Here is a 24758-nt window from a genome sequence, read left to right on the forward strand (position 1 = left end):
GACTAATGGGAAAAGTAGTTCAGTTTTCCCATTTTTAACAGTAATCTTTTCTTTTATGTACACTGAGAGCATATACACCAAGACAAATTCCTTCTGTGTCCAATCACACTTGGCCAATAAAAAAATTCTATTCTATTCTATTCTATTCTATTCTATTCTATTCTATTCTATTCTATTCTATTCTATTCTATTCTATTCTATTCTATTCTACTCTACTCTATTCTATTCTAAAAAAGATGGAAAAGCATAAACATGAATGAAGAGGAAAAAAAAGTTGCGTTTTCATTCAAGATATAATGGTGACTGTGATTGTCATAATCAGCATCCAAATCTCTTTCTTGCTCCTCATGAGACCATAAAATTTGAGGAATAAATCTCTTAGCAATAAGGGCTCACTTTCAGTTCTGGGTTCTTGTTGAGCTTATAGACCACTCCAGTAACTGACTCTGAGAGGTGTACAATGTTCTAAATGCACAATTTGAGTTAAAACAAATAAAATAGACAGCATTGATATAATACTGTCAATTACAAACAAATAAAATTTTAAAAAATCATACACCATATTCTTGCAGTTATAGTTGTAATACAACTTTCCAGTTTACCAGAATATGCTGCCAACTTAAACACCATACAGGTAGTCCTTGACATTCAACCACAATTGAGGTCAGGATTTCTGTTGTTAAGTGAGACATTTGTTAAGTGAATTTTGCCCCATTTTATGACCTTTCTTGCCATAGTTGTTAAGTGAATCACTGCAGTTGATAAGTTAGTAACACAGTTGTTTGGTGAATCTGGCTTCCCCATTGATTTTGCTTGTCAAAAGGTTGCAAAAGAGGATCAGATGACCCCAGGACAGTTACGGTCATAAGTATGAACCAGTTGCCAAGTACCTGAATTTTGATCACATGAGCATGGGGATTCTACAAAGGTCGTAAGTATGAAAAATAGTTATAAGTCACTTTTTTCAGTGCCACTGTAACTTTGAATGGTCACAGAATGAACTGTTGTAAGTTGAGGACTACCTGTACTTCACTTTTTGTCTTCATAGCAGATGACTTGAGTTTTTTCAGTTAACTAGCCTTCTTTCTGTTAGCATGTGAGATGCATGGACCAATTCTTCCAAATACTATCTTTCCTGAAAACTCCTAATTTGTCTTGCTAACTATTTTCTTCTTCCAATTAGAGAAATGAATAGAAGATCGACTTTTCAGGACATTGATACTATTCAATAGAGAAGTCTTAGTTAAAGACCTGGAAACAGCAGAAACAAAGTCCCCATATAATGGTGGAGTTTTTGAATCCCCCCCCCAAAAAAGTTAAAGATGAGGGTAGTTGTGCTTATATATTTGATTTCAGGAAACTGGTTCTCCTAAATAGAGAACAATGATAACTTGAATTCTGTGCTAAGCAATGCTAAGGAGATGTTACAAGGACACCTGCAAAACTGTTCCTGGGATGGAGAATCATGAAAAAGAGCTGAACAAACCAGTGTTGCTCCACAAAAAAAAAAAAAAAAAAAAAAAAAATCACTTAAAACTGTAGTGAAGATTTGAAAAGAAACAAAGGGAAGACACCCAGGAGATAAAAAAGAAGGTAGCTACTAAGAAAGTGTATGCACAGGAAACCCATATTGTTAAGACTGTGTCAGACAGGTTAAAACCTGGAATAAACTGAGCTTAATGAAAGAAGCAAAGAATTATATTCATTTTTCACTTTTTCACCCCCAGCCAGAGCCTAGATTGTGCTACACTGAACTGCTTGGTAATTAAAAACAAATCCAGACAACTCCAATTCTCATGTGTTTATGTTTTGAGTAATCGGTATTAATTTCTCACATGGAACTTTATAATTAGTAGAGCAATGCACACAGATTGACTATTAACCTGTTGTTTTTTTTAACCACACTTTCAGATTTGAAAAAGAATTATTTTAAAACATGAATCCTTCCTCTCACCTCGGATCAATTCTCTTGTACTCAAGCTGAAATATTTTTTATAGCCAGAATGAAAAAAAAAAAAAAGGAAAATATTCATCAGACTGTGTGTTTAGAGTCCACAAGTCAAGAGATAATAAATGAACTGCATAAAAAAAAAAGCTGTCAGGCTGTGACATGGACAGCCTAAAAGGAATGAAAACTGTTATGAGATACTTTTTTAAGTACATTGCTTTTCTTATCATATTACCCCAAATGATTCAGCCTGGTTTTTTTTTTAACATGTACAGATGGTTTCCTAAAAGTTGCACTCTCATAAGAGATCAGAGGGATGTGGACAAGAAAGTGGGTCTTCTCTGTGGCAGCCTCCATGGAGGAGTGGATAACATTTGGAAGGAGAAGGGAAAAGTCAAAGTCTTAGGCAAGAACAGTAGGCAGGAATAAATAGAATGAAATCTAAAAGGAAGAAATGTGAAGTTATAAATGAAAAACAAAAGAAATATGTGCGGAATGGGGGTAAATCTGCCCCAAGAGCAGCACTCATGAGAAGCTCCATCAGTCAGATGTGGTATTCAGCAGGTTCTGACCAGTTCTGGAGAACTGGTAGCGGAAATTTTGAGTAGCTCGGAGAACTGGTAAATACCACTTCTGACTGGCCCCGCCCCCCAGCTATTCTCTGCCTTCCAAATCCCAGCTGATTGGAAGGAAATTGGGACTTTGCAGTAACCTTTCCCCAGAGTGGGGAGGGAATGGAGATTTTACAGTATCCTTCCCCTGCCACACCAACCAAGCCATGCCCACCAAGCCACGCCCACAGAACCGGTAGTAAAAAAAATTGAAGCCCACCACTGCCATCAGTGTAATGCAACTGCAAAGAAGGTCAGTAATATCTTGAGGAACAACAAGAAGAGCATAGAGTCCTGATCACAGGAAGTAATTGTTCCACTTTACTAGACCTTAGCTAGTCCTCACTTGGGGTATTGCATTCAGTTCTGCACACTCCCGTTTTAAAAAGACATGGATAAATTAGAACAATTCTAGAGAAGTTCTACCAAGATGGCAAAAAGATGGAAATTCTGTAAGGAACAATTAAAATATCTAGGTATGTTTAGCTTGTAGAAAAGAAGGCTGAGAGCTTTGAATGAGACCTACATTCAAATATACGAAGGGCAGTCACATTGTAGAAGGTTTGGACTTATTCTCACTTGCTCCAAAGGGTAAGACTAGGACTGTTGAGAAGAAACTTCAAGAATACAGATTCAGAATATATATTAGGAAGAACTATATTACTGTTATTTATTTATTTATTTATTGGTTCGATTTATATGCCGCCCTTTTCCGGAGACTCAGGGCGGCTTACAATGCGTTAAGCAATAGCCTTCATACTTTTGTATATACCTGCTTAGTAGGGCTTTCGCCCCCCTCCCCCCAAGTGGTGTTCTTTTTTTATACAAAGTCAGCTTATTGCCCCCACAAACCGGGTCCTCATTTTACCTACCTTGAAAGGATGGAAGGCTGAGTCAACCTTGAGCCTGGTGAGATTTGAACATGCAGTAATTGCAGGCAGCTGGTGTTACTTAACAGCACTTTAGTCTGCTGCGCCACTAAGGCTCCTTTTCACCTTTCCTATTTCCTGCTCCTATTGGTGTCTTATGACTATCAGTTTATTGGTTATATCTTATAATTTATAATTGCATCTTATGATTTATGGTTTATCACCTTATTACTTGTATGTACACTGAGAGTTTATGCACCAGAGACAAATTCCTTGTGTGTCCAATCACATTTGGTCAATAAAGAATATTCTGTTCCATTCCGTTCTATTCCATTCCATTCTTGATAGTAAGAATTATCAATCAGTAGAATAGGAGGTTTCTTCCCCTTCACTAGAAAATTTCAAACATAGCTGGACATCTGTCAAGCATGGGGCTGTGAATCCTGCAGTATGTGCAGGATTGAACTTGATTCCTTAGACCCATTCCAATAGATTCTGTGACCTTTAGTTATATTGACTCTACGACTTTTAGCTACATTGTCAGTTTTATGACTAGTTAGCTGGCATTCACAATACTGTAGCCAGCCTGCCAATCTAAATGCTAAGAAACATCTGAGTTTGAATATGTATCTTGTCTCAAATATGGGGAGTTTTTTTTTTTAGGAAAAGTGTTTTTTCCTCAGCTAATACGAGAATTGATTTTCTTTGGCTTACTTCTAATAAACAAAATGAAAAGTAATGTTAAAAGTAGTCCCTATAGTGAACATTTCAACCCGAAACTAGGGATCACAAAAATAAGTGAGACAAAGAATATCCTGTTTATTGGGAAATGGCATGTTGAACATGTTTGACATGTACTTTTCCTTGCTTTTTTGTTTGGAAGAACATTTAGTGTATACAACTGACGTTACTGGTTGTATTCATACAACATGTTAAGCCTAAAAATCATACTACAAACTATAAACTTTCAACAGAGAAAAATGGACCTCACAATGGTGTAAAGAATATCTGAACAAAGTTCCTTTGTCTTCTCATTTGTAATATGGTAGGGATTTTTCTAGAAAACTGATAACTTCAGAAAGTTAGGAGCCAAAGACAGGCCATTGTTTACAAAGTTAAGAAGTTGTAAAGATCTAATATTTTTAAACTAGCAAAAAAGGAAATGTAAAAAGGGAATGAACTATGTTCCAAGTTTGTCTGAGGTAGCTCCTGCAGTTACATCCAATGCTGGTTACATCCAACTAGGATTTAGAAGTGTTGTGAGTTTTCTTAGCTGTAGCTAAAATTTTACTGTTTTTCATATATTTGCTGTTTTTCATATATTGAAGGATTATGTTATGTAGGATCTCATTTGACTTCTCTAAGATCTGTGTCTAAAGCTGCAAGAGAGTTAGTGAAATACTTCTGGTCCTTGTCCCAAAGGTGTTTTTTCCAAAAATCTACAAATCCATCTGGTTTTGCTTTTCATCCAAGAAGCTTCTTCAGTTTTGAAGAAGAAGCGAACAAACTGAAGAAGCTTCTTGGATGAGAAGCGAAATGTTCTCAAAGGATAAAAACATGAAAGCCCAATTGACTTTTGGAAAAAGCACCTTTGCAACTATCATGATCTGGATGATTGAGGAACGCCACAGAAAATTCTGGTCAACCTTCACCATCTTAAAAAAACAACAACCCTATGTCTTCTTTGTCTAGAAGGAGAAACGAAGGCTGCACATGCTTTCCAGAAAGTTGATAGAATGCTGAAAGTACCATATTCTTTTTTGTGTTTGATCTGCCATCCTTGAATTGGCACATTAGATGTTCTGAGTCAGTCATGAATAGCACAAATGATATTTCAATTTCATTCTTCTGATTAATGTTTCTAAGGAAAAAAATGGGATGGGGGAAAGTATTAAAAGCGAAATACAGAGCAAGCTGGAATTAAAGGTGAATAGTGAATCTGAAATGATTGAGATCAAGTGTGTAGGAAGATTTTTTTTTTTGGGTGGGGACAAGAGAACTTAATCCAGCAAAATTTGGGAATAAATTGAGTATGATCTCTCTTTCTTTCTCTCATATACATGTATCCAATTCTCAATTTCTTGATTTAAATCAAATCCACCCTCATCATTTAAATCAAATCCACCATCATCATTCTCATCAGAATTTTTTTTAAGTCTGGATAATTTGGAATTATGGAAACAAAAACACTTCCTTCAGCTTTTTCTATAGTTCCAGTTTGGCACTCCTCTATGAATTGATTATATTTTAAACTTGGCAAACAAACCGCAATTACATTAAAGCTGCTGTGCTCCATCTTGGAGATTAGAAAATGGCATTGCCTTTCCCTTCATGCCTTTCTCACTTGTCTCTGAAGCTGCTTTTTATATTTCTGGGAAATTCCATCAGAAAAGCTGAAGAAAGGAGATGTTATTCGGAAAGCGATCAGTGGGATAGAAACATTGCCCAATCATCTCAGAAGTTAATGTCAGAGCATTTCAGAAAAGGGCTCGGATTATCCTGCCTGATTGCAAACTAATATACTTTCTAAAAGCATGATTAAGCATTCTGGCTTATTTCGTTAATCTGAATAAAAACATGATTTCTGCATTCGGTGATATCTATCAGGGGTGTCTGCACAGTATTGTCAAGATGATGATGATGATGATGATGATGATGATGATGATGAAATTTATTTGCTGCCCATCTCGCAGTTCAAGATGGTGGTGTCAAGAGCATGATTGAAGCTCCACCTGTTTTTATGCCTACAATTCTTCATGTGAAAGCTCAAAGCTGAAGTTTCACTCAGTTAAAAGAACAGAAATTCTTATAATGAGATGTATCCAAGCACCGCATTATGCTTGCAGTATCACAAACCATGTTGCTATAGGAGCACAGTGCACAAATTATCCTGACATTGATCCAGATGCCAGGAGATGATATGATTCACGCAAGGATGAAAAAAAACAGCAACTTAGTGCCAAGAAATGTTATTACAATCTTTATTCTTCATGCTTTTAACTCTAATTTATAGGCTTAATGGATAATAGCTAAATGGCTGGCTTCTCTGAATGCTTTATAAAGGATTAGAAGCTGCTGAAGTATCTGCATATGTCGCTCTACTCCATATTCACTCCATTGTGTTTCCCTGTTCTCAGTCATTTCCCATTCAAAACAAAACAAGAACAACCAGCGGCTGTACAGATTAACACTTGCAATTCAGGAGTTAGAAAAGAGTATAGATCTGAATGCAGACCTGTCAACAAGCTTTCAGCAGAGCTTATTACTTGGCTGCTTTTATGCTCGTAGAACAAGATCTGCTTTCCAGTTCAGAGGCCACTTTCCAGTGTCTTCCAATACAAGTTACAAAACTGATGTTTAGTAAAAACATGCCAAAGCTCTGCCATTTCTCTAGGATATCCCTCATCTCACATTTCATTAATAGCCTATTTGTCATTGTCAGAGTATCTATTACAACATTCAGGCTCTGAAGGCTGTCTCGCTACCAGCAAGATATGACAGGACCGTAAGAATGGGAGGAGAGGTGACTGAAGATGGATACCTACTGCAACTGGTGACAATCTGAGAGAAGGATGGGGGTAGATCAGTAAAAATTTCCATTAAATCAAGAAAAACATAACTTGCCATTCACATCACCTCTGACGGTTTCTTGCACCAGCTGTTTTATAGACATCCTACCAGGAAACAAATTGCTTTCCTAGCAGGACATTTTGGACATTCCTATATTAACAGATATGGATCCCAGCATGCCAAGTCAAGCAAGAAGGCAATTTAATATGAGCAACACTGTCATCTCAATTTAGGACAAACAGCAAGGATGCCCTACAGGGCATTGCAACAGCTTTTCGTAGAACACAACATAAGACATCCTTGTTTTCTTTAGGCTACACAAAGTTGGTTTTTCTAGTAAATAGTCAGACCAAGAGGAATGGGAAAAAAGTGAAACGCAAAGCTTAGAGGACTGCCAGGGAACATCACTTTCAGTCTATAGGGTTTATGTTTTTGCCAGACTGCAGCAAAGTTTGGAGAGAAGGCAAGTTACAACAGCCAGAGGAACAAGCATAACACTAGATGGCAGCCCATTCCTACCCAGGTTCACTAAGATAATTGTCAAGGTTACAAGAAAAGCATTGGTAGGTGACTCTAATATAATGGCACACGTGTTTATAAAGCTTTCAAGTTTAGGCTGTACATAGATCCTGCAGGTAGCCTTTTCTATTACTTTTGGTGGCCATGCCAATCTACAGCTGCCAAAAAGATAGGCACTACAGTAACTCAAAAATGAATTGGGTGTTGGATCTGTGCTATGGTTTCAGTGGTGGGATTCAGCCAGTTCGCACCTATTCGGGAGAACCGGTTGTTAACTTTCTAAGCAGTTCAGAGAACCGGTTTATTATTTATTTATTTATTTATTTATTTATTTATTTATTTATTTATTTATTTATTTATTTATTTATTTATTTATTTATTTATTTATTTATTTATTCATTCATTCATTCATTCATTCATTCATTCATTCATTCATTCATTCATTGGTTTGATTTATATGCTGCCCTTTTCCGGAGACTCAGGGCGGTTTACAATGCGTTAAGCAATAGCCTTCATACTTTTGTATATACCTGCTTAGTAGGGCTTTCGGGGGGCCCCTAAGCGGTGTTCTTATTTATACAAAGTCAGCTTATTGCCCCCACAAACCGGGTCCTCATTTTACCTACCTTCGAAAGGATGGAAGGCTGAGTCAACCTTGAGCCTGGTGAGATTTGAACTTGCAATAATTGCAAGCAGCTGGTGTTATCTTAACAGTGCTTTAGTCTGCTGCGCCACCAAGGTTGTTGGAAGAAATCTCATTTTGTTTTTATTCCACTTTACAGGGCTAATCCTGTAAGGAAGGCAGGAAGGAAACATTTTGGTGGTGTTTCTAGCCTAATCTTTATTGCCCTGCTATTACATTGTAATAGCTAAGGTGAAGCACCCATCAATGTGAGTGACGTTGAGTTGGCTACGCCCACACAGTCACATGACCACCGAGCCACGCCTACCCAGCTGGTCATTAGGGCAGAAAACCGGTTGTTAAATTATTTGAATCCCACCACTGTATGGCTTCCTTTTTCATTGACAACCTATTTGAGCGCATATATAACTGTGGGATATGTCATGACAGTTTTAATTATGCAGAAAAGATGTCTCTTTTAAAATGCATGATAGGGCTATGCATGGATGAAAAGAATACTTTTTAGCCAGGTAGAACAGTAACAAGAAGATGCCAATGTAGTCCTCTTAGTCATTTACTTCATTTTCAGGTATTTTAAGATTGTTAATTTGTTGAAGTCTTCTTCTGACTTAACATGAGGTACACTGCGATGTGTAGCCTTCTGATATTAAGCAAATAACTTTCTGATATCAAAAGATAAAATAATAAAGTACAAAGTATTATAAAATACAGAATGTTCGGGTTAAACTACATTTGAAATTCACGCATTTGCCTCAGTCAAGTAGAAAGAGAAGATTAGTCTAATTATTGCATTAAAACAGTATCGAAGGGGAGAGAGGATAAATTACTCCCTTTCTTTCCCTTCCCATTTTCAATCATTTCAGGTCTTTTTCTGAAGTGTCTTAACTACAACGATAATGCAGAACATCGTGGCTGATAGAAAGTGAGTTAAGACAGAGTAATGAGGTGGTCCAACTCCCTAGACCCCAATCGCCTTAGATGTTACATGGAAAGAATAAATGAGTTAATAACAGAAACAACTGCTCCATGATGTCTAATGTGACCCTTAGCTAGCTCATTTATGTAAAATCAGAAGAAATGTAACACGATATACTTGCAAAACAAGATTAACTTGATAGTATTTAGATTTAGATTGTAGGATCTGCCTTCTTCTTAAGTCCATATAAAATACCTTTTCTCTTTCGTATACAGCTTCAAAGCAAATTTACTCTAGGACGAAAACAAAATGTGTGAAATAAGAAAGAGAAAAATATTTCAGATGATATGGATAGAGTCCTAATAGCAGGTTGTTAAAGTATAATGCACCCTTTGTATAGGAATGATACTGTAATGGCCATAAAAGCTTCTATCTAGAACAAGAAGCAATACAATTGAAAATATATCATGTTGGTAGAGTTTCAATAGGTGAGTTTCTTTATATTCTGCAAAAGTTATTCATCAATTGTCTATCATCATTCAGACAGAGTCCATGAAAATATTAACTTGGATTCAGAAAAAAAAAAATCTCAAATGCAGATAGCTCCCTTTTTGTGAGTCATATAGTTTTTGTAGCAGTTGAGATTAAAATGAATTGAGTTAGGGAATGAGGCAGACAGAGGAAAGAAAGGGAAAATATCCCATGAAAGAATAATTTGTCTTATTTCTGGGATCTGGAATTGTAGCCACTAATCATTGGCAGTGTTTCTAGTCCAAAACTGGCACAGATAGTAACTGCTGTCCTTGATCATTCTGAATATGGCAGTGTATGAAAACATAATGTGTCTGTCAAGATATGGCTCTTTTTCTTAAGATGGTAAAGACTGTAGTTTTTTGTTGTTTTTTCTGAGAAACTGACCAAATGTCCACAGTTCACTAATGAAAATACTAACAATCAAGCTAACATTCAAAGCAGAGATTCTGGTTTTTGACCCCTCCCCATTTTGTTCTTACTATGAAGAGAGAACATGACTGGGCCCACATCAGTTAGTGACCTTTGTCAAGTTTTGGATCTGGTCTGCCTGGTTTACCTGTCTAATCAATACAGGTACCGTATTTTCCGGCGTATAAGACGACTTTTTAACACATGAAAATCTTCTCAAAAGTCGGGGGTCGTCTTATACGCCGGGTGTAGTTCTCCTGTAACCAGGCAGACCAGCCCGAAAGGCTCTGATGAGCCTTAAATGGCTCTGGCGATCCCAGCTCTGGCGATCCCAGCTGAGTTCCCTGCAACTCAGCTGGGATCGCCAGAAACCACGTAAAAGGAAAAAAGTTTTTTACCTTTTACTCTGAGGATCCCAGCTCTGACGATCCCAGCTGAGTTCCCTGCAACTCAGCTGGGATCGCCAGAAACCACGTAAAAGGGAAAAAGTTTTTTACCTTTTACTCTGAGGATCCCAGCTCTGACGATCCCAGCTGAGTTCCCTGCAACTCAGCTGGGATCGCCAGAAACCACGTAAAAGGGAAAAAGTTTTTTACCTTTTACTCTGAGGATCCCAGCTCTGACGATCCCAGCTGAGTTCCCTGCAACTCAGCTGGGATCGCCAGAAACCACGTAAAAGGGAAAAAAGTTTTTTACCTTTTACTCTGAGGATCCCAGCTCTGACGATCCCAGCTGAGTTCCCTGCAACTCAGCTGGGATGGCCAGAGCCATGTAAAAGGGAAAAAGTTTTCCCCCTCCAGCTTGCTTACCTCAGCTGCTAGTCGCAACGCTTGCCTTGCTTTGCTTGCCTGAATCTATTCAGGCAAGCAAGCAACTCCGTGCCTGCAATCAAGCAAGGAGTTAGTTGTGGACTTCAACTCCCAGAATTCCTCAGCCAGCAAAGCAAAGCAGGCTGAGGAATTCTGGGAGTTGAAGTCTACAAGTCTTAAAGTTGCCAAGGTTGGAGACCCATATTCTATTGGGTAAGTTTTTTTCCCCTTTGGGAGCTTTAAAAAAAATAGTCAATTGGGGTTTTTTTAGTTGTTCTTTTTTAGACCTAGCCATTTAAAGTTTAGGAAGTTTTAAATTTAGCTTTCATATAAAAATAAAAATAAAATAAAATAAAACAATATTTGTGCAGCTTTCTGAGATTTAGTGTGTTTCTGTAGTGTTTCACTCCAACTACACAAACACACAAAATCTCACAAAGCTGTATGTGGAATTTTGTGTGTGTAAAGTGTGAAAGTTGGTTTTTTGGACTTTTTGTGGCTGTGTGAGGTTCCTGCTTGTTGCAGGGGCCATTTTGGGTCTAGCACAGCTGCTTTTACATTGTGGGTGAGCCAGTTGTGTTGTGTTGTGTGTGTTTAGAGTGTGAAAGTTTTTTTGGGGGGCTTTTTGTGGCTGTGTGAGGTTCCTGCTTGTTACAGGGGTCATTTTGGGTCTAGCACAGCTGCTTTTACATTGTAGGTGAGCCAGTTGATGTTTTTTAATTTTTATTTGGTGTGCATTGGAAGAGGGGCAGTCTTATATGGCGAGTATAGCCCAAACCCTATATTTTAACAGGAAAAGTTGGGGGTCGTCTTATACACCCAGTCGTCTTATACGCCGGAAAATACGGTAATCCCCGAGTTATGATAGTTCACTTAGCGACTGTTCGAAGTTACAACTTATGACCCAGTCCCAAAGTTACAAATGTTGCAGCACCACAGCCATTGTTCACATTTTGTGCTGAGATGGCAAGCAGGCAAAGAAACCACAGCAGAGACTGGAGAGGAGATAGATCTTCAGAAGGCAAGTAACCTGGCACTGCAGGATGCGGGGGGGGGGGAGCAATTGTGGGGACCCCAGGGGCGGGAGCATGAGGGGGCCAGGGAGGCCTTGGGTAGTCAGAAGCAGGTGGCCTGTTCCATCGCTAGGCCCCTGTTGTCTTCCCCACCCTGAGATACCTCATGTGCACTTAACGACCCATGCATTCGATTAGTGAATGCGTGGGCGAAAGCAGGATATGATCGCGATTTACTTCTATGAATCCTTGGACTTTGAATTATAATTGGTAGGTTCCATTACATTAGTAACTCGAAGACTTCCTGTATATCATACTGACTTTTTAATATGTAGAAGTGTTATATTTGCTGCTTGCTACAGTATTCTAGCTATTGAATAAAATAACTTTTCAACATTTATCTAAGTATTTCTCAAGTAAATTCGAATTGGTTTTGTTTCAAGAGATGAAATCTTGATGACATTTGCTTAAAGTATCTTGATGGCATTAACTTAGAAATGATTACGATGGGGAACAACAACAACAACAAAAAAGGGAGATTATGAACGAGAGACAAATGAGCTAGGGAGCTCTGGGTTAATCTCTTTGTATAAATGTTTATCCTTATCTCAAGACAGAGACATTTACAATTAATCATTCCAAGAGCACTATGTCACAAAATATATGACATTACACCAGACACATTAGCAAGAAACAAAAGGAAGATCTCCTTGAAGTCAAGTTCAATTCATGGGCTCGCCCTTGCAGTTTTCTTGGCAGAAGTATATTAATGGTTTTCCATTGCCTTCTTCTGAGACGTTTTGCAACATCCCTCCTCATATATACCCGCAATAGCTCATTCAAGTATTAACCCGGCATGAGCTGGTTTAGCTTTCAAGGTAAAACAGGTGCTACCTGTTGAGACATTTTGATAGGATTTTTGTCATTAAATACTGGCGCAGTCCATTTTCACAGAGAAATCCCCACATCATTTTCCTATAGTGTGGAAATGCAGAACGTATTGAAATTACACAGATTGCATTTCAATAATCAGGGAACATTTGTAAATGATATGGGGGCAATTTATTTCTGTCATGTGTCAACTCTTCAGCTGGAACACTCTCTATGGGTTAAATGTCCTTTAATGCAATTTTCAATAGCTGCTGTCACACTGGAAATGAAGATTGAGTTGCTCAGCTTGGTATTGACTGAAAACAGGCAAGAGATCATCTATTAACAATTAAATCCAGATCTGGTTGGAACAAACACTAGATGTGTCTTCTGGAATGGAAAACAACACAAGAACTTTCATATACATTTGGAAGTATGTGAAGCATTTTTGCAGAATCACCATTAACTGAGTAAAGCTGAGGCAAAAATAATTCCCCGTCACCACACACACATTCACAGAATGGCCTCCTGAAATGTTGGGAATTAATGTTAATAAATGTTAAGGAATTCAGAGGGCAGGAAAATTCTTCTTTTGAAAAGGAGGCATCCAAAGGGTTTGCTTTCTTTTTGGAGATTCTCAGCATCCAGTAAGCAATATTCGTAGAAAATGCCATGGTTAGTATAACTTTATAATTTCTCAGCCATAACTTTCTGGCTCAGAAATTATAAAAATCTGGAGGGTCAAATTTCTATGAACATACATGTATGTATATATGTATCCATCCATCCATCCATCCATCCATCCATCCATCCATGTGCTGCGCAATGAGTAGGGTGATCCAACTTCTCATCATCAATTGAAAGCCACCTGGGTGACATTGGGCCAGTTATTCAATTCTAAAATTGAAAATCTAACATTTATCTACGAACTCACATTGGGCCACCACAGTAAATAATGTTTCATAATCTTCAATGAAGAGACTTTCATTTTGCAGTAAATTAATTCAGCATCCTCACTACTACCACCACCATTTATATCTGGTTGGTGGACAAGATATTGTAATTGTATTGTATTGTAATAAAGTTAATTATCATCCTTTAACTAAGTAAACACATTTGATGAATTGACCAAAGACTTGTGATTTCTTCTGGAAGAGCATTGCTAGATTCCAGTATGTCAACTAAAAGTGCAAGAAAGATGGTATAAGTTTGAAGAAATTTCTGATGATGGCTAGATAACTACCTGTAAACATGACTGCTGGGATGTAGCAAGCCTGAGATAATGCCTGAATTATAAGTCTTCACATAGTACTGCTTTCATGTTCCAAATTTCTCACTTTGTGTATCTTACTTTTATGCCATCATGTATTTTATTTTAGATTTTATGGTTGTGGAAATTAGTGCTTTCCTTAGTCTTTTTATTGTGAACCTTTGAAAGAACTTGTATAATATTTAAACATTAAAAATAAGAGCATAAATAAATAAAATGTATGGCCCTGAGCTTGGTATTTTTCTGGCATGTTTTAAGTCTTTTAACTGTAAAAAATTTATGCATCTGGCATGTTTTGATTGTTTTAATCCTGCATTTATTGGCAATTGGCTGTCCTTCGTTATTAATATATTAAATTTATCTTCTCTGAGAGATGACTGTTTGAAGAGTGAAATATGAGCCATGGTGGTGCAGTGGTTAGAGTGCAGTACTGCAGGCTACGTCTGCTGACTGCCGGCTGCCTGCAGTTCGGCAGATCAAATCTCACCAGGCTCAAGATTGACTCAGCCTTCCATCCTTCCGAGGTGGGTAAAATGAGAACCCAGATTGTTGGGGGCAATATGCTGACTCTGTAAACCACTTAGAGAGGGCTGTAAAGCACTGTAAAGGGGTATATAAATGAAAGTCCTATTGCTATTGCTATATATATATATTCCAACTAAATAAATATGCCCTTCAAATGAATTAAATGGAAATAATTTTGCTAATAGAAAAAAAAACTTTATGATACTTGAAAGAAGGCTTCTAGAACTATCCTCAGTGGTATGGCTAATTTATCTATGCCTTTTTGTTGGCATCTGATCCAGCAGAATATGTAGGACAATTGGTTTTTTAAAAAAGTTTTCTTAGATCTTTTGGTTTATTTTTTTTTATTTGCTGAATAGATTATAATTGGTTTGTCTATCTCCTGATTAAACAGAAGAGCCTTGGAAAGGCAAAAAATAAAACTCTTTAGTGGCAGCAATGATTTAATTTAAGAGAAATGTATGGATAGAACACAATCTACTGAGATATGATTATCCAAGTATGACTTACTACTCCTGCTGAAGGACATTTTAAAGCTAATGGGATTTCCCCCACTTATTCTTTAGGATATTTTTATGCCCGGTCAGTCTCTGCTTTTGTAGTCCTTTTCATACTCTTTGTGAATTATAGTTGTCCACTGCCCTCGACAACACAATTCTGTTTTCAGTTCATGTCACTCTCTTTTATGTAAAAGAGATATATCATGTTTAATGATATATCTGTTTTTCTTTTCACAGATCATTTAAGTGTTTATTATATTTCCTTTATTTTTACTGTTGGTGATATAACTTATTATATTAATAGTATTAATTAATACTATTAATTAATTAATAATTAATTAATTAATACACGTAGGGATGTGGTGGCTCAGTGGCTAAGATGCTGAGCTTATTGATCGAAAGGTCGGCAGTTCAGCAGTTCGAATCCCTAATGCTGCCTAACGGAGTGAGGTCCCGTTACTGTCCCAGCTTCTGCCAACCTAGCAGTGTGAAAGCAAGTAGAAAAATATAAAATATGCAAGTAGAAAAATAGGGCCCACCTTTGGTGGGAAGGTAACAGTGTTCCGTGTGCCTTCGGCATTTAGTCATGCCGGCCACATGACCATGGAGACGTCTTCGGACAGCTCTGGCTCTTCGGCTTTGAAACGGAGATAATCACCACTCCCTAGAGTCGGGAACGACTAGCACATATGTGTGAGGGGAACTTTTACCTTTACCTTTACCTAATATAACTTTACACCAATGCTATTGTTCAGGCCGAGAGACATTTCTGAAGTATTCTATATTTCTCCTCAACCAGTTGAAAAAATTCTAAAATACAAGTAGTCCCTGAATTACAACTGGTTGCTTAGCAACTGCTCTAAGTTATGACAGAACCGCAAAAGCTACTTACAACTCAGTTCTGAAGTTCCAATGACTTATGAATATAATGGGCAGGCAAAAAAACAAATACAGCTTTTTAAAAATAAATCTTAATCTACATATCAAATAAAGCAGTAATAGGACTTTGCAAATAGAATGTTTTTGTTGGATAGCCAACAAAGAATTCTTAAAAGAATTGGGTATATTTAGCTTATAGAACGCATGGTCTAGAACAGGAGTGTCCAACTCAAGGCCCACTGGCCGGATTTGGCCCGCAGTGCTTAGATCTGGCCCGTGGGCCCGCTCTGAAAACAGAGAAGGACTGGCCCGTGGTGCCTCTGCCAGCGAAAATGGAGTTTGGTAGGGCCATGTGCGGGCCTCCCGTGCTCTGTTTTCAGCCCTGACTGCCTCTTGTAGCCCTCTGCCAGTGAAAATGAAGCTCAGGAGGGATTCAGAAAACTTTCAAAGTCCTTTCTAAACCTGCAATTCTATGAAATATACACTAAAACAATTAAATATAAAGCATATTTTAATGGGAAGGACAAATAATTTGTATAATTCCTGGAATCTAAACTTTAATTTTTGAGACAGCATTCACATATCCTGTCTACATTTCATTTGGATTGATATTTGCAATGTAAAATTCTGACTCTGCTGTCAGGCAGAATAGAAGCAAGCACTGGTAGCAATTCAGATTCGCACACAGAAGCCATCATACTTATCTACCCAAAGATGAAGTGCTGCTTTACTGCACTCTGAGCTTTCATCTCCACTTTGCTTCAACAAGCTAATAGCTGGTTTGTCTGTCTAGAATAGTAGCGAGTAGCATTTTCATGCATTCTCTCCCCCCACCCCTCACCATTGCAACCCTCTATCTGCTCATCACTTCCACTATGTGAGAATCGTATCTGTCTAAATGAATAGTACTGGTACTTTAGCTCAGGATATTGCTAATCATTCTTATATCATATTCTTATATCATTGACTAGGCTGAAATTAGTGGATTACTTCAAATTCACCATCAGTTACAAATTGATCTCTTTTAATCATCTGATTGTCTAAAACTGCATAATGGCAATATGTTGAATTCAAACATATATTTTGATTTCACAATATGTCTCAGATGCATTCCCAGCCTCTAACTCTCCTGATTTATTGTGACTTGGCTTGATGTCACTCCACTCCACTGATTTACAATGCAAATCCATACATTTCTCAGTAAGGGACACAGCGATGGCTTTAAACACTGTATAGGAGAAGGCATGACATCTGAATCTGTAAACCGATTCCCATTAAAACTGCCGTTTGAAACAACCATGAATTGTTCTTCAGTGGCTAAAAGTAAAATGTTGTAAAAGTAAAATGTTGCAAGAAACAATGGATGGAAACTAATCAAGAGAGAAGCAACCTAGAATTAAGGAAAAACTTCCTAAGAGTGAGAACAATTAACCAAGTGGAATAGTTTGCCTTCAGAAGTTGTGGGTGCTTCCTCACTGGACGCTTTTAAGAAGAGACTGGACAGCCACTTGTCTGGAATGATATAAGATCTCCTGCTTGAGCAGGGGTTTGGACTAGAAGATCTCCAAGGTCCCTTCCACCTCTCTCTCTCCCCCCCCTCCCTCCCCCCTCTCTTATTAAATGTAGAAAAGCTAGATAGTCTTCACGATGAATTATCTCCTACAGAATTAATTGTTCTTCTGGATTCCCATTCTGCTTGTCTGTGTTTAAGTCAAAACTATTCCTGCTTGATCAAGTTTCCCCAACATGGCTGAGGCCGAGAATTCTGGGAATTGCAGTCTAAGACATCTGAAAGGTTTGAAACTAGGGAAAAGAGGCTTAATCAATGCCCACTGAGCCATTATAATCTTTTACATCTGTGATAAAACTAACTTATTCATCATTTTGAAAGATTAAATGACAGCCAAGGACAATATTGTTTTGTACTTGCCATATTTAAAGCTTGGGCAAGTAAATCCCAAATTAATAGGCTCCTCCTAATCTTCTCCTTTATCTAATATCTTAGCTTTTCTCTACGATTAAACAAATTTCATGTACAGTGTTACAAGGGAAAGGCATGTAATACCTTTTTAATAGAAGGCCTTTTCTGCAAAACCAACTAGGTAAGCCTAGTTAGAGTTCAACTCGCTTCTTTTATGCTCTTGATCAATATTCATCATTGCAGCTTGTGAATTATTCTTGCTCCAATGTGAACGATTCGTAGATGATTGTTCTGAGAAGGTTGTGCTGTAATTGGGATCCTGTTGTTGGTCTCTGTTGCTCTCAGTCAGTCGACAGTCTCGGCTGATTACATTAATGTTTCATCTTTTATGACTCAGTGCTGCTGAACCTTTTTGTTCAAAGCAAAAGCTTGCCATTTCTGTCCTCAATTATGTTAATGTTTAGATTCATCTTGATGTGCCTTATCTGTTTTCAAATGCAGTCAGTTGCAAATTATATACTGTCAGTGGGGAGAGTAGCAAAGGCCCCTCTATGCCGTAGAGAATTCTTTGAGATTTTTTTTTATCTTTTGTGTAGATGTCTTTTTAACTTGCAGCTAATACAGAAAAGGAATGCAATAAATTTTAGGTTGGGATAATAAGAAACAGAGAGAAGTGGAAATCAACAAAAGCATTCCTAAGTAACTACTGACTGTTAATTTTAATGTGTTTTCCAAAATGAATGCTTTGAGAATTGATTATGCATGTATGCAAGTTAAAAAAAAAATCTAAGTTCTTGGTACATTTTGGACTCAGTTATTTGTCAAAAAAAATTTTTTTTTTGTTTACATCAGCATTCCTCAGTCTGGTACCTGTTAGAACTGAAGTTCTTAAAATTTTCACCCCAGTAAGGAGATCATCAAATTGGGTAATTCTGTTTAAGTGGCAAATAAATTATTTGATCCTTACATTCATTTCTGGACATCACCTTCTAATCTAGGTATAACTTTCCCATTCTGGTTGAAATATGTACTATGAATCATCATGAATCTTGATACAGTTCAAAGGATCCAGTAAAATCCAGTTTTGGGTTCCTTTTCAAACTGATATGAAATAGCAATAGCCCTTAAGACTTATATACTGATCTATAATGTTTTGTAGCACTCTCTGAGCAGTTTACGACATCACAATATTGCCCCTAACAATCTGGCACCTCATTTTACCAACCTTGGAAAATGGAAGGTTTGAGTTAAGCTTGAGCTGGTGAGGATTGAACTGCTGCAATAAGCAGTGTAAGCCCTGCAATACTGCATTCTAACCATTGCGCCACCACAGCTCCAAAGCTGTATAGTTAAAATACATTCTTTTGAAATTTTTATTTAATTCTTGCAGGTAATTATCTTATTAGATATTAATTATTCTAGGGAAAACCTGTTATGCTTCAATAAAAGAGTAACTTGCTTAGGAATTGAAACCAAGGGAGCTGGAAAGATAGAATCCCACTCAGTAGAACAAAATTGAACAGATTTCCTGCCTTGTGGTTATGGTGTAATGCTAGCAAGTCAGCATTTAACAATAATGAAGAATGTCTATCTCATTTTCATTCCTCCTGGAGTTAAAAAAAAAATCCCAACCTGATGTCCTAAAATAATTCTGCTGTGAGCCAGCTAGAAAAGTTCTCAATATTACTTTGTCTAGTACTTTTGGTTTTGTTTTAAAGCACAATTGGAATTAAATATGAAAAGCAATAGGAGATCCAAATTATAAGATGGAAGAATGGCCACCTTTGTACTTTCTTTTTAACAGTTCTTTGAATGCTAGGATTGATTTCAACAACAATAACAATAAGAAAAATACATAATGATACATATTTCATCCCACTTTTCTTTCAAAGATAGTGTAAAAGGTTCTTGATGCCTCATTTCATTTTTAAAACAATACCATGAAATAAGCTAAATCAAAAGAGAGTGTCTGGAACAAGATCACTATGAATAACACTAACTACAGTACAACATTACACTGTCTAGCATTAGGTTACATATTCAAACAATGTGCTTTCTGTTTCTCTCTCTCTTTCACATTCACTAAACTGAAAAGTCAAAAAGCAGCTGAAAAGAAGACAGTAGCAAACTACTTCCATATTCCCCAAAAAAAGGCATGGTTGCATCCATATAATCATCAAGAGCTGAACCTGACTTGAAAGCAACTTTGGTTTTTTTATACATATGCAAGCGAACAAACTGATGGAAAATATATAATTATTTTGAAACTAACAAAGAAACACAACTGCTATCTTTTTCTCTGCATTTATCAGTGTCAGCTGTGTCTCATCTCTATAGTCTTTGAGATATATAGGAAAGATAGAAATTCATAGTAAAAAATCTCACAGGAAACATAAACATCTGCATTGTTACTTACATATACTAATGCTACTGAAAAGGAAATAAAATATATTGTTTAGCAATCTTCCTCATGAACTGTCTTCAGCTTGGTCAAACAGCTAGTCTATTATAGTGCCATATTAGGTCAGCTGATTTCATGAGTGAAAAAATCAAAGAAAATTAAGGGCTCCAATCAACCCAGACTGGCTACAAACAACAGCATGACAAAGTAGCAACAATGGTGTAATGAAATATCTGCAAGAAGTACCATTTACTTGCAAGCAAGAACTGGTCATAAGCAGTGGTGGGATTCAAGTAATTTAACAACTGGTTCTCTGCCCTAATGATTTCTTCCAACAACCAGTTTGCCAAACTGCTCAGAAAGTTAACAACCGGTTCTCCCGAAGTGGTGTGAACTGGCTGAATCCCACCACTGGTCATAAGTCACTTTCTTTAGTGCCACTGTAACTTTGAACAATCACTAAATGAACTGTTGTAAGTCAAGGAGTATCTGTACAGGCAAAACAAGAGCTCTGGATGATGTGAGAACGGTTCCCCCTTCTGTCATTTTTCAATGGCAATTAACGAAATCATTAAGATTGCAGCTTAGTTTAGAGTTTGGGTAAGCAGTCAGTTTCACAAATAAATGAGATGGATATTGTTGCAAATTGCTTGGATTCAGCAAATAAACAAATAAGAGTTAAAGCAAGACTGATAAAATGGATGAAGAGCTTCAACAGCCACCCTGGGCTCTGCTGCTAGAAATAAACCAGAATGATGTCTCTGACACTTGATACATGCAATCTAAATGCATTTGGATTTTGTTTTATGGTATAGTTGGTGTGGAAGAGATTGCCTAGGGAGTTAAGAATTTTATTTAACCATTTACTACTCTGCTTTCTTTTGAATACTGAAATAAAAATTAGTACTGGGAATAGTGACAGAAGTGTGAAGTGTATCAGTACTTGATAAAACATCCATTAAGGTAGTCACACTGCATGGTGTTTCTTGGCACCAGTCCCAACCTTATCAGAATCCGAGGGACTTCACCTTGGAACAATAAATATATAAGCAATATGTAGCCACTTTCAAGACAAGACAAAAAAAGCTTTATTTATTGAGTTCTTATGAGCCCTGACTATCCAGGGTTATTTTTTTCCCCTAGTAATCATGCTAGCTGGTACCAAGCGTTAACAGAGGCATATTTTCTTGCTGGTTAAATATGCCAGTCTTTTCTGCCTAGTGATGAAAGCAAGAGATTGGCCAGACGAATAGTAATGAAGATGGAAGAACTGTGTGCAACAGACTTTGGGAAATCAAATTAATATTTTTACGCATATAACAAAGTAAAAAAGCAATTCTATAATGACAAAGCCAGATCCTTAACGGTTTAATGGAACATTCAGAATAGTAAAATATTCTTGCTCATACAAATCTGGGTCAAAATAAACACTGGAGAGGAGCACCAATCTTTATCCTTCTAAATATATATTCAGTGCTGCAGAAAGACCAAAGGGAGCATTATTTAAAGATGAAGAGGTTCCTTATAATATATTAACCTAGGGAGATACTGTTATCCCCGAACAAGACTTCTACATATAATATTTCTCTTGAATATGCAGCAGTTATTCTAGAGTGATTTTTTTACATACAGAAGTGATACATAGAATTGCTTCTGTTTCAACATAAACTTTATGTAAGCAACCCAGAGCTATTGGTTTAAATCATTGCCTCACTTCGACATGGGATCATATGTATCAGTGGTGGGATTCCAATAATTTAACAACCAGTTCGCCCAGGATCAGGTTGGCTGTCGTGGGAGGAATGGCCCATCCCCGTCCTCTAGCTCCACCACACATGTGGGATGATCCTCCTATGATGGCCAACCTGACCATGGGTGAAATAGTTTTTCAATTAACACCCCCCCCACCTGCTTTCAAAGTGGATCCTGGGCTCTGCACTGCAATGGAGAAATGGGAAATGGAGTGGGCACGAGGAAAGGAGAAGGAGCAGGCAGAAGAAAGAGGGAAAGTGGCCTTTTCCTTCCCTCATGCCGGCTGCTCCATTGCCCGTTTCTCTATTGCAGCGCAGTGCAGCTCCCAGGATCCACTTTGATAGTGGGGTGGGTGGGTAATTTAACATCTGGTTCTCTTGAACCGGTGCAAACCAGCTGAATGCCACCACTGATGTGTATATTGCATACAGTTTTGAATCAAAAGAGTCAAATGCAACTAGCATGCAAAATATATATTTCTTTTCATTGCTACAGGAGAAGAACAAGGAGAATGAACTGCGACTTTAGTTATTCTGGAAAATGGATTATGAAGTTCTGTTGTTTCTGCCCATTCAGTATGAATAGTTAGAGTGACTCACAAGTCCCATCAATTAAACTGTGTCATCTTGTGGGACTCAGGAAGTGCACTTTCTCTGTTGCAGCTCCTGTCCTTTAAAATAATGTCCCACTAGAGATGTGTATAGTCACCACCCTGTTAAAAGTCTGGATATTTTCCTAAACCTTGGGATAGGGTTGCGGAGGGGTAGCTTATGTTGCTATGTCTGTTGAATGGCTGGGTTGGGTGTCCTGTTATTCTGGTTGGCCACAGCCTTTGTGATTTGTATCTCTACACATTTTTCTTTTTTATTTGCAGGCTGTCCAGATTTGCTACAGTGTTGGGTGGCCTTTCAATGTGGATTAAATAAGTAAAGTTAGTAAATACATCCAGTTTTTTGGGATAATTATTATGATGGCCTTTTATGTTTGCCATTTTTATATTTTCACTTTTTATCTATTGTTGTGCGTCATCCAGAGTCACCTTGAGTGAGATGGGTGGCTATATAAATTTGATAACTAAATAAATTAATATATACATAAATGTCTTGCTTAACTAAATTGTGTTCCTGTGAGTTTTATATGTATATGCAAGCATATTTTCTCAAACAAATGGTCTATAATGTTACGTTATAATTGCAGCCTGTCTCAGCTTTGGGGAACACTATTTTACATGCTGTACTGCTGTGTCAATGCCACCTAATTTCTAGAACATTACTGCAATTTATTAGTATAATCAATAATTATTTTTCACATTAACAGTACTGACAGGTGCAAAATTCTGTTATGGCAACAAAAGGATATATAATTTCCTTTCATCCTTTTTTTTTGATGAAAGGGATAAAATATTCTAAATATTTAATGTTAAACCAGTTATTTAATCTATCATCAAGGAAAATTGATCTAATACATGTAACTTGGCTTTTGACAACAAAAATATTTCAGCATAATTATTATACATTTCAGTAATGCATATTATTCCAAATTTATTTATTCATATTTATTTATTTCAGTTTCAAATTATGAATCTGTCCCATAGAGGATAGAAATGAAGAATGGATAAAACATTGAAATGATGCTTGTAAAAAGGCTGTTTATATTGCTAGCAGCTAAAAAACTGAATTAAAGGGCAAAAGCTCTCAAGACTTCTAGGATGACCTGGGTGAGATCCATGAATTTCAAAATGTTTTGGGAACATATTCTTTATTATGTACCATTTATTATGTACCATGTAAAACTGATTTGTTAAGGCACCAGGCTAGAAAGCAGGAGTTTGTAATTTCAAATTCCATCTCAGTCATGAAAGACAGTTTAGTGAGTTCAGGTCAGTCACTCTCTCTCAGCCCAAACCACCTCACAGAACTGTTGTTGTGGGGAAATAGTAGTATTAGGTATGTTCACCACCTTTAAGTTTTTATAAAAAAAAAATAAAAGTGAGATATAAAGAAAGGAAGGGAGGGAGAGAGGGAGGAAGGAAGGAAGAGCTGTTTGGTGCTGTGTTGATTTTCCTTGGAACAATAAGTTTTGATGTTGAATTTTATTTGATCTCATAAAATCCTTCCTTTCAACACTTCTGAAGTGTAATTTGCATGTATTTTTGAAGGACTGTGCTGTTATATTTTTCTAAATGCATTATGAGTACCACAGCTTTAAGGAAACATCATTTTCAAGGCCAAGAGGCAGACTTAAAAATACCACCTGTGTGTCCTAAATTTCATTAATTTTTTCCTTGAAGAATATTGTTATCCAACGACACTGTTAGTGACAGAATAAAAATAAGCAGAGGCAATCCCTTTGTGTGCCCATTCCATTTCAGTTCTTTTCTGACCCTGGTTATTTAAAAAGCTGTTCATTCAGCACAGTCGTTTAACCTGCATTAATCTTCATTGATTTACTCAAAACATACAAACCATTTTACTTACTTGACTCTTTTCCTGTCCCTGCCTCTGCCCTCCCTCCCTTTGAACCTATTTAAAGAGAGTGCTGCTCACAAAATAACAAATCTTTGGCTTCAGATCCTTTACCATTTTGCTGACTGCTAGGAGTTTTAAAAAGTGTCAATGCTCTTGCCTTGTCATTTGCACAATCCAACTTTTCACTGCAACCACTGAGATCAGCAATTTTGCAAGCCAATTCAAGCCAGGCATTCCGGGACAGGTATATTCTCCATGACAAAGTGGTCATTTCTGCACTGCAATCTTAAATTAAACTTGCTTATTGGGATCTATAGGATTCTCCTCTGTTA

General features: G+C 37.2%; 1 protein-coding gene across 3 annotated transcripts in view; it reads right to left on the reverse strand.

The window, feature by feature from the left end:
* PRKN (parkin RBR E3 ubiquitin protein ligase) overlaps positions 1–24758 on the reverse strand; it is a 722481-nt gene that overhangs the window by 94412 nt on the left and 603311 nt on the right. The gene's annotated exons all lie outside the window — the stretch shown is intronic.

This window comes from Pantherophis guttatus, chromosome 1 (assembly GCF_059756535.1).
Source record: "Pantherophis guttatus breed Tessera chromosome 1, ASM5975653v1, whole genome shotgun sequence".
Taxonomy (NCBI): domain Eukaryota; kingdom Metazoa; phylum Chordata; class Lepidosauria; order Squamata; family Colubridae; genus Pantherophis; species Pantherophis guttatus.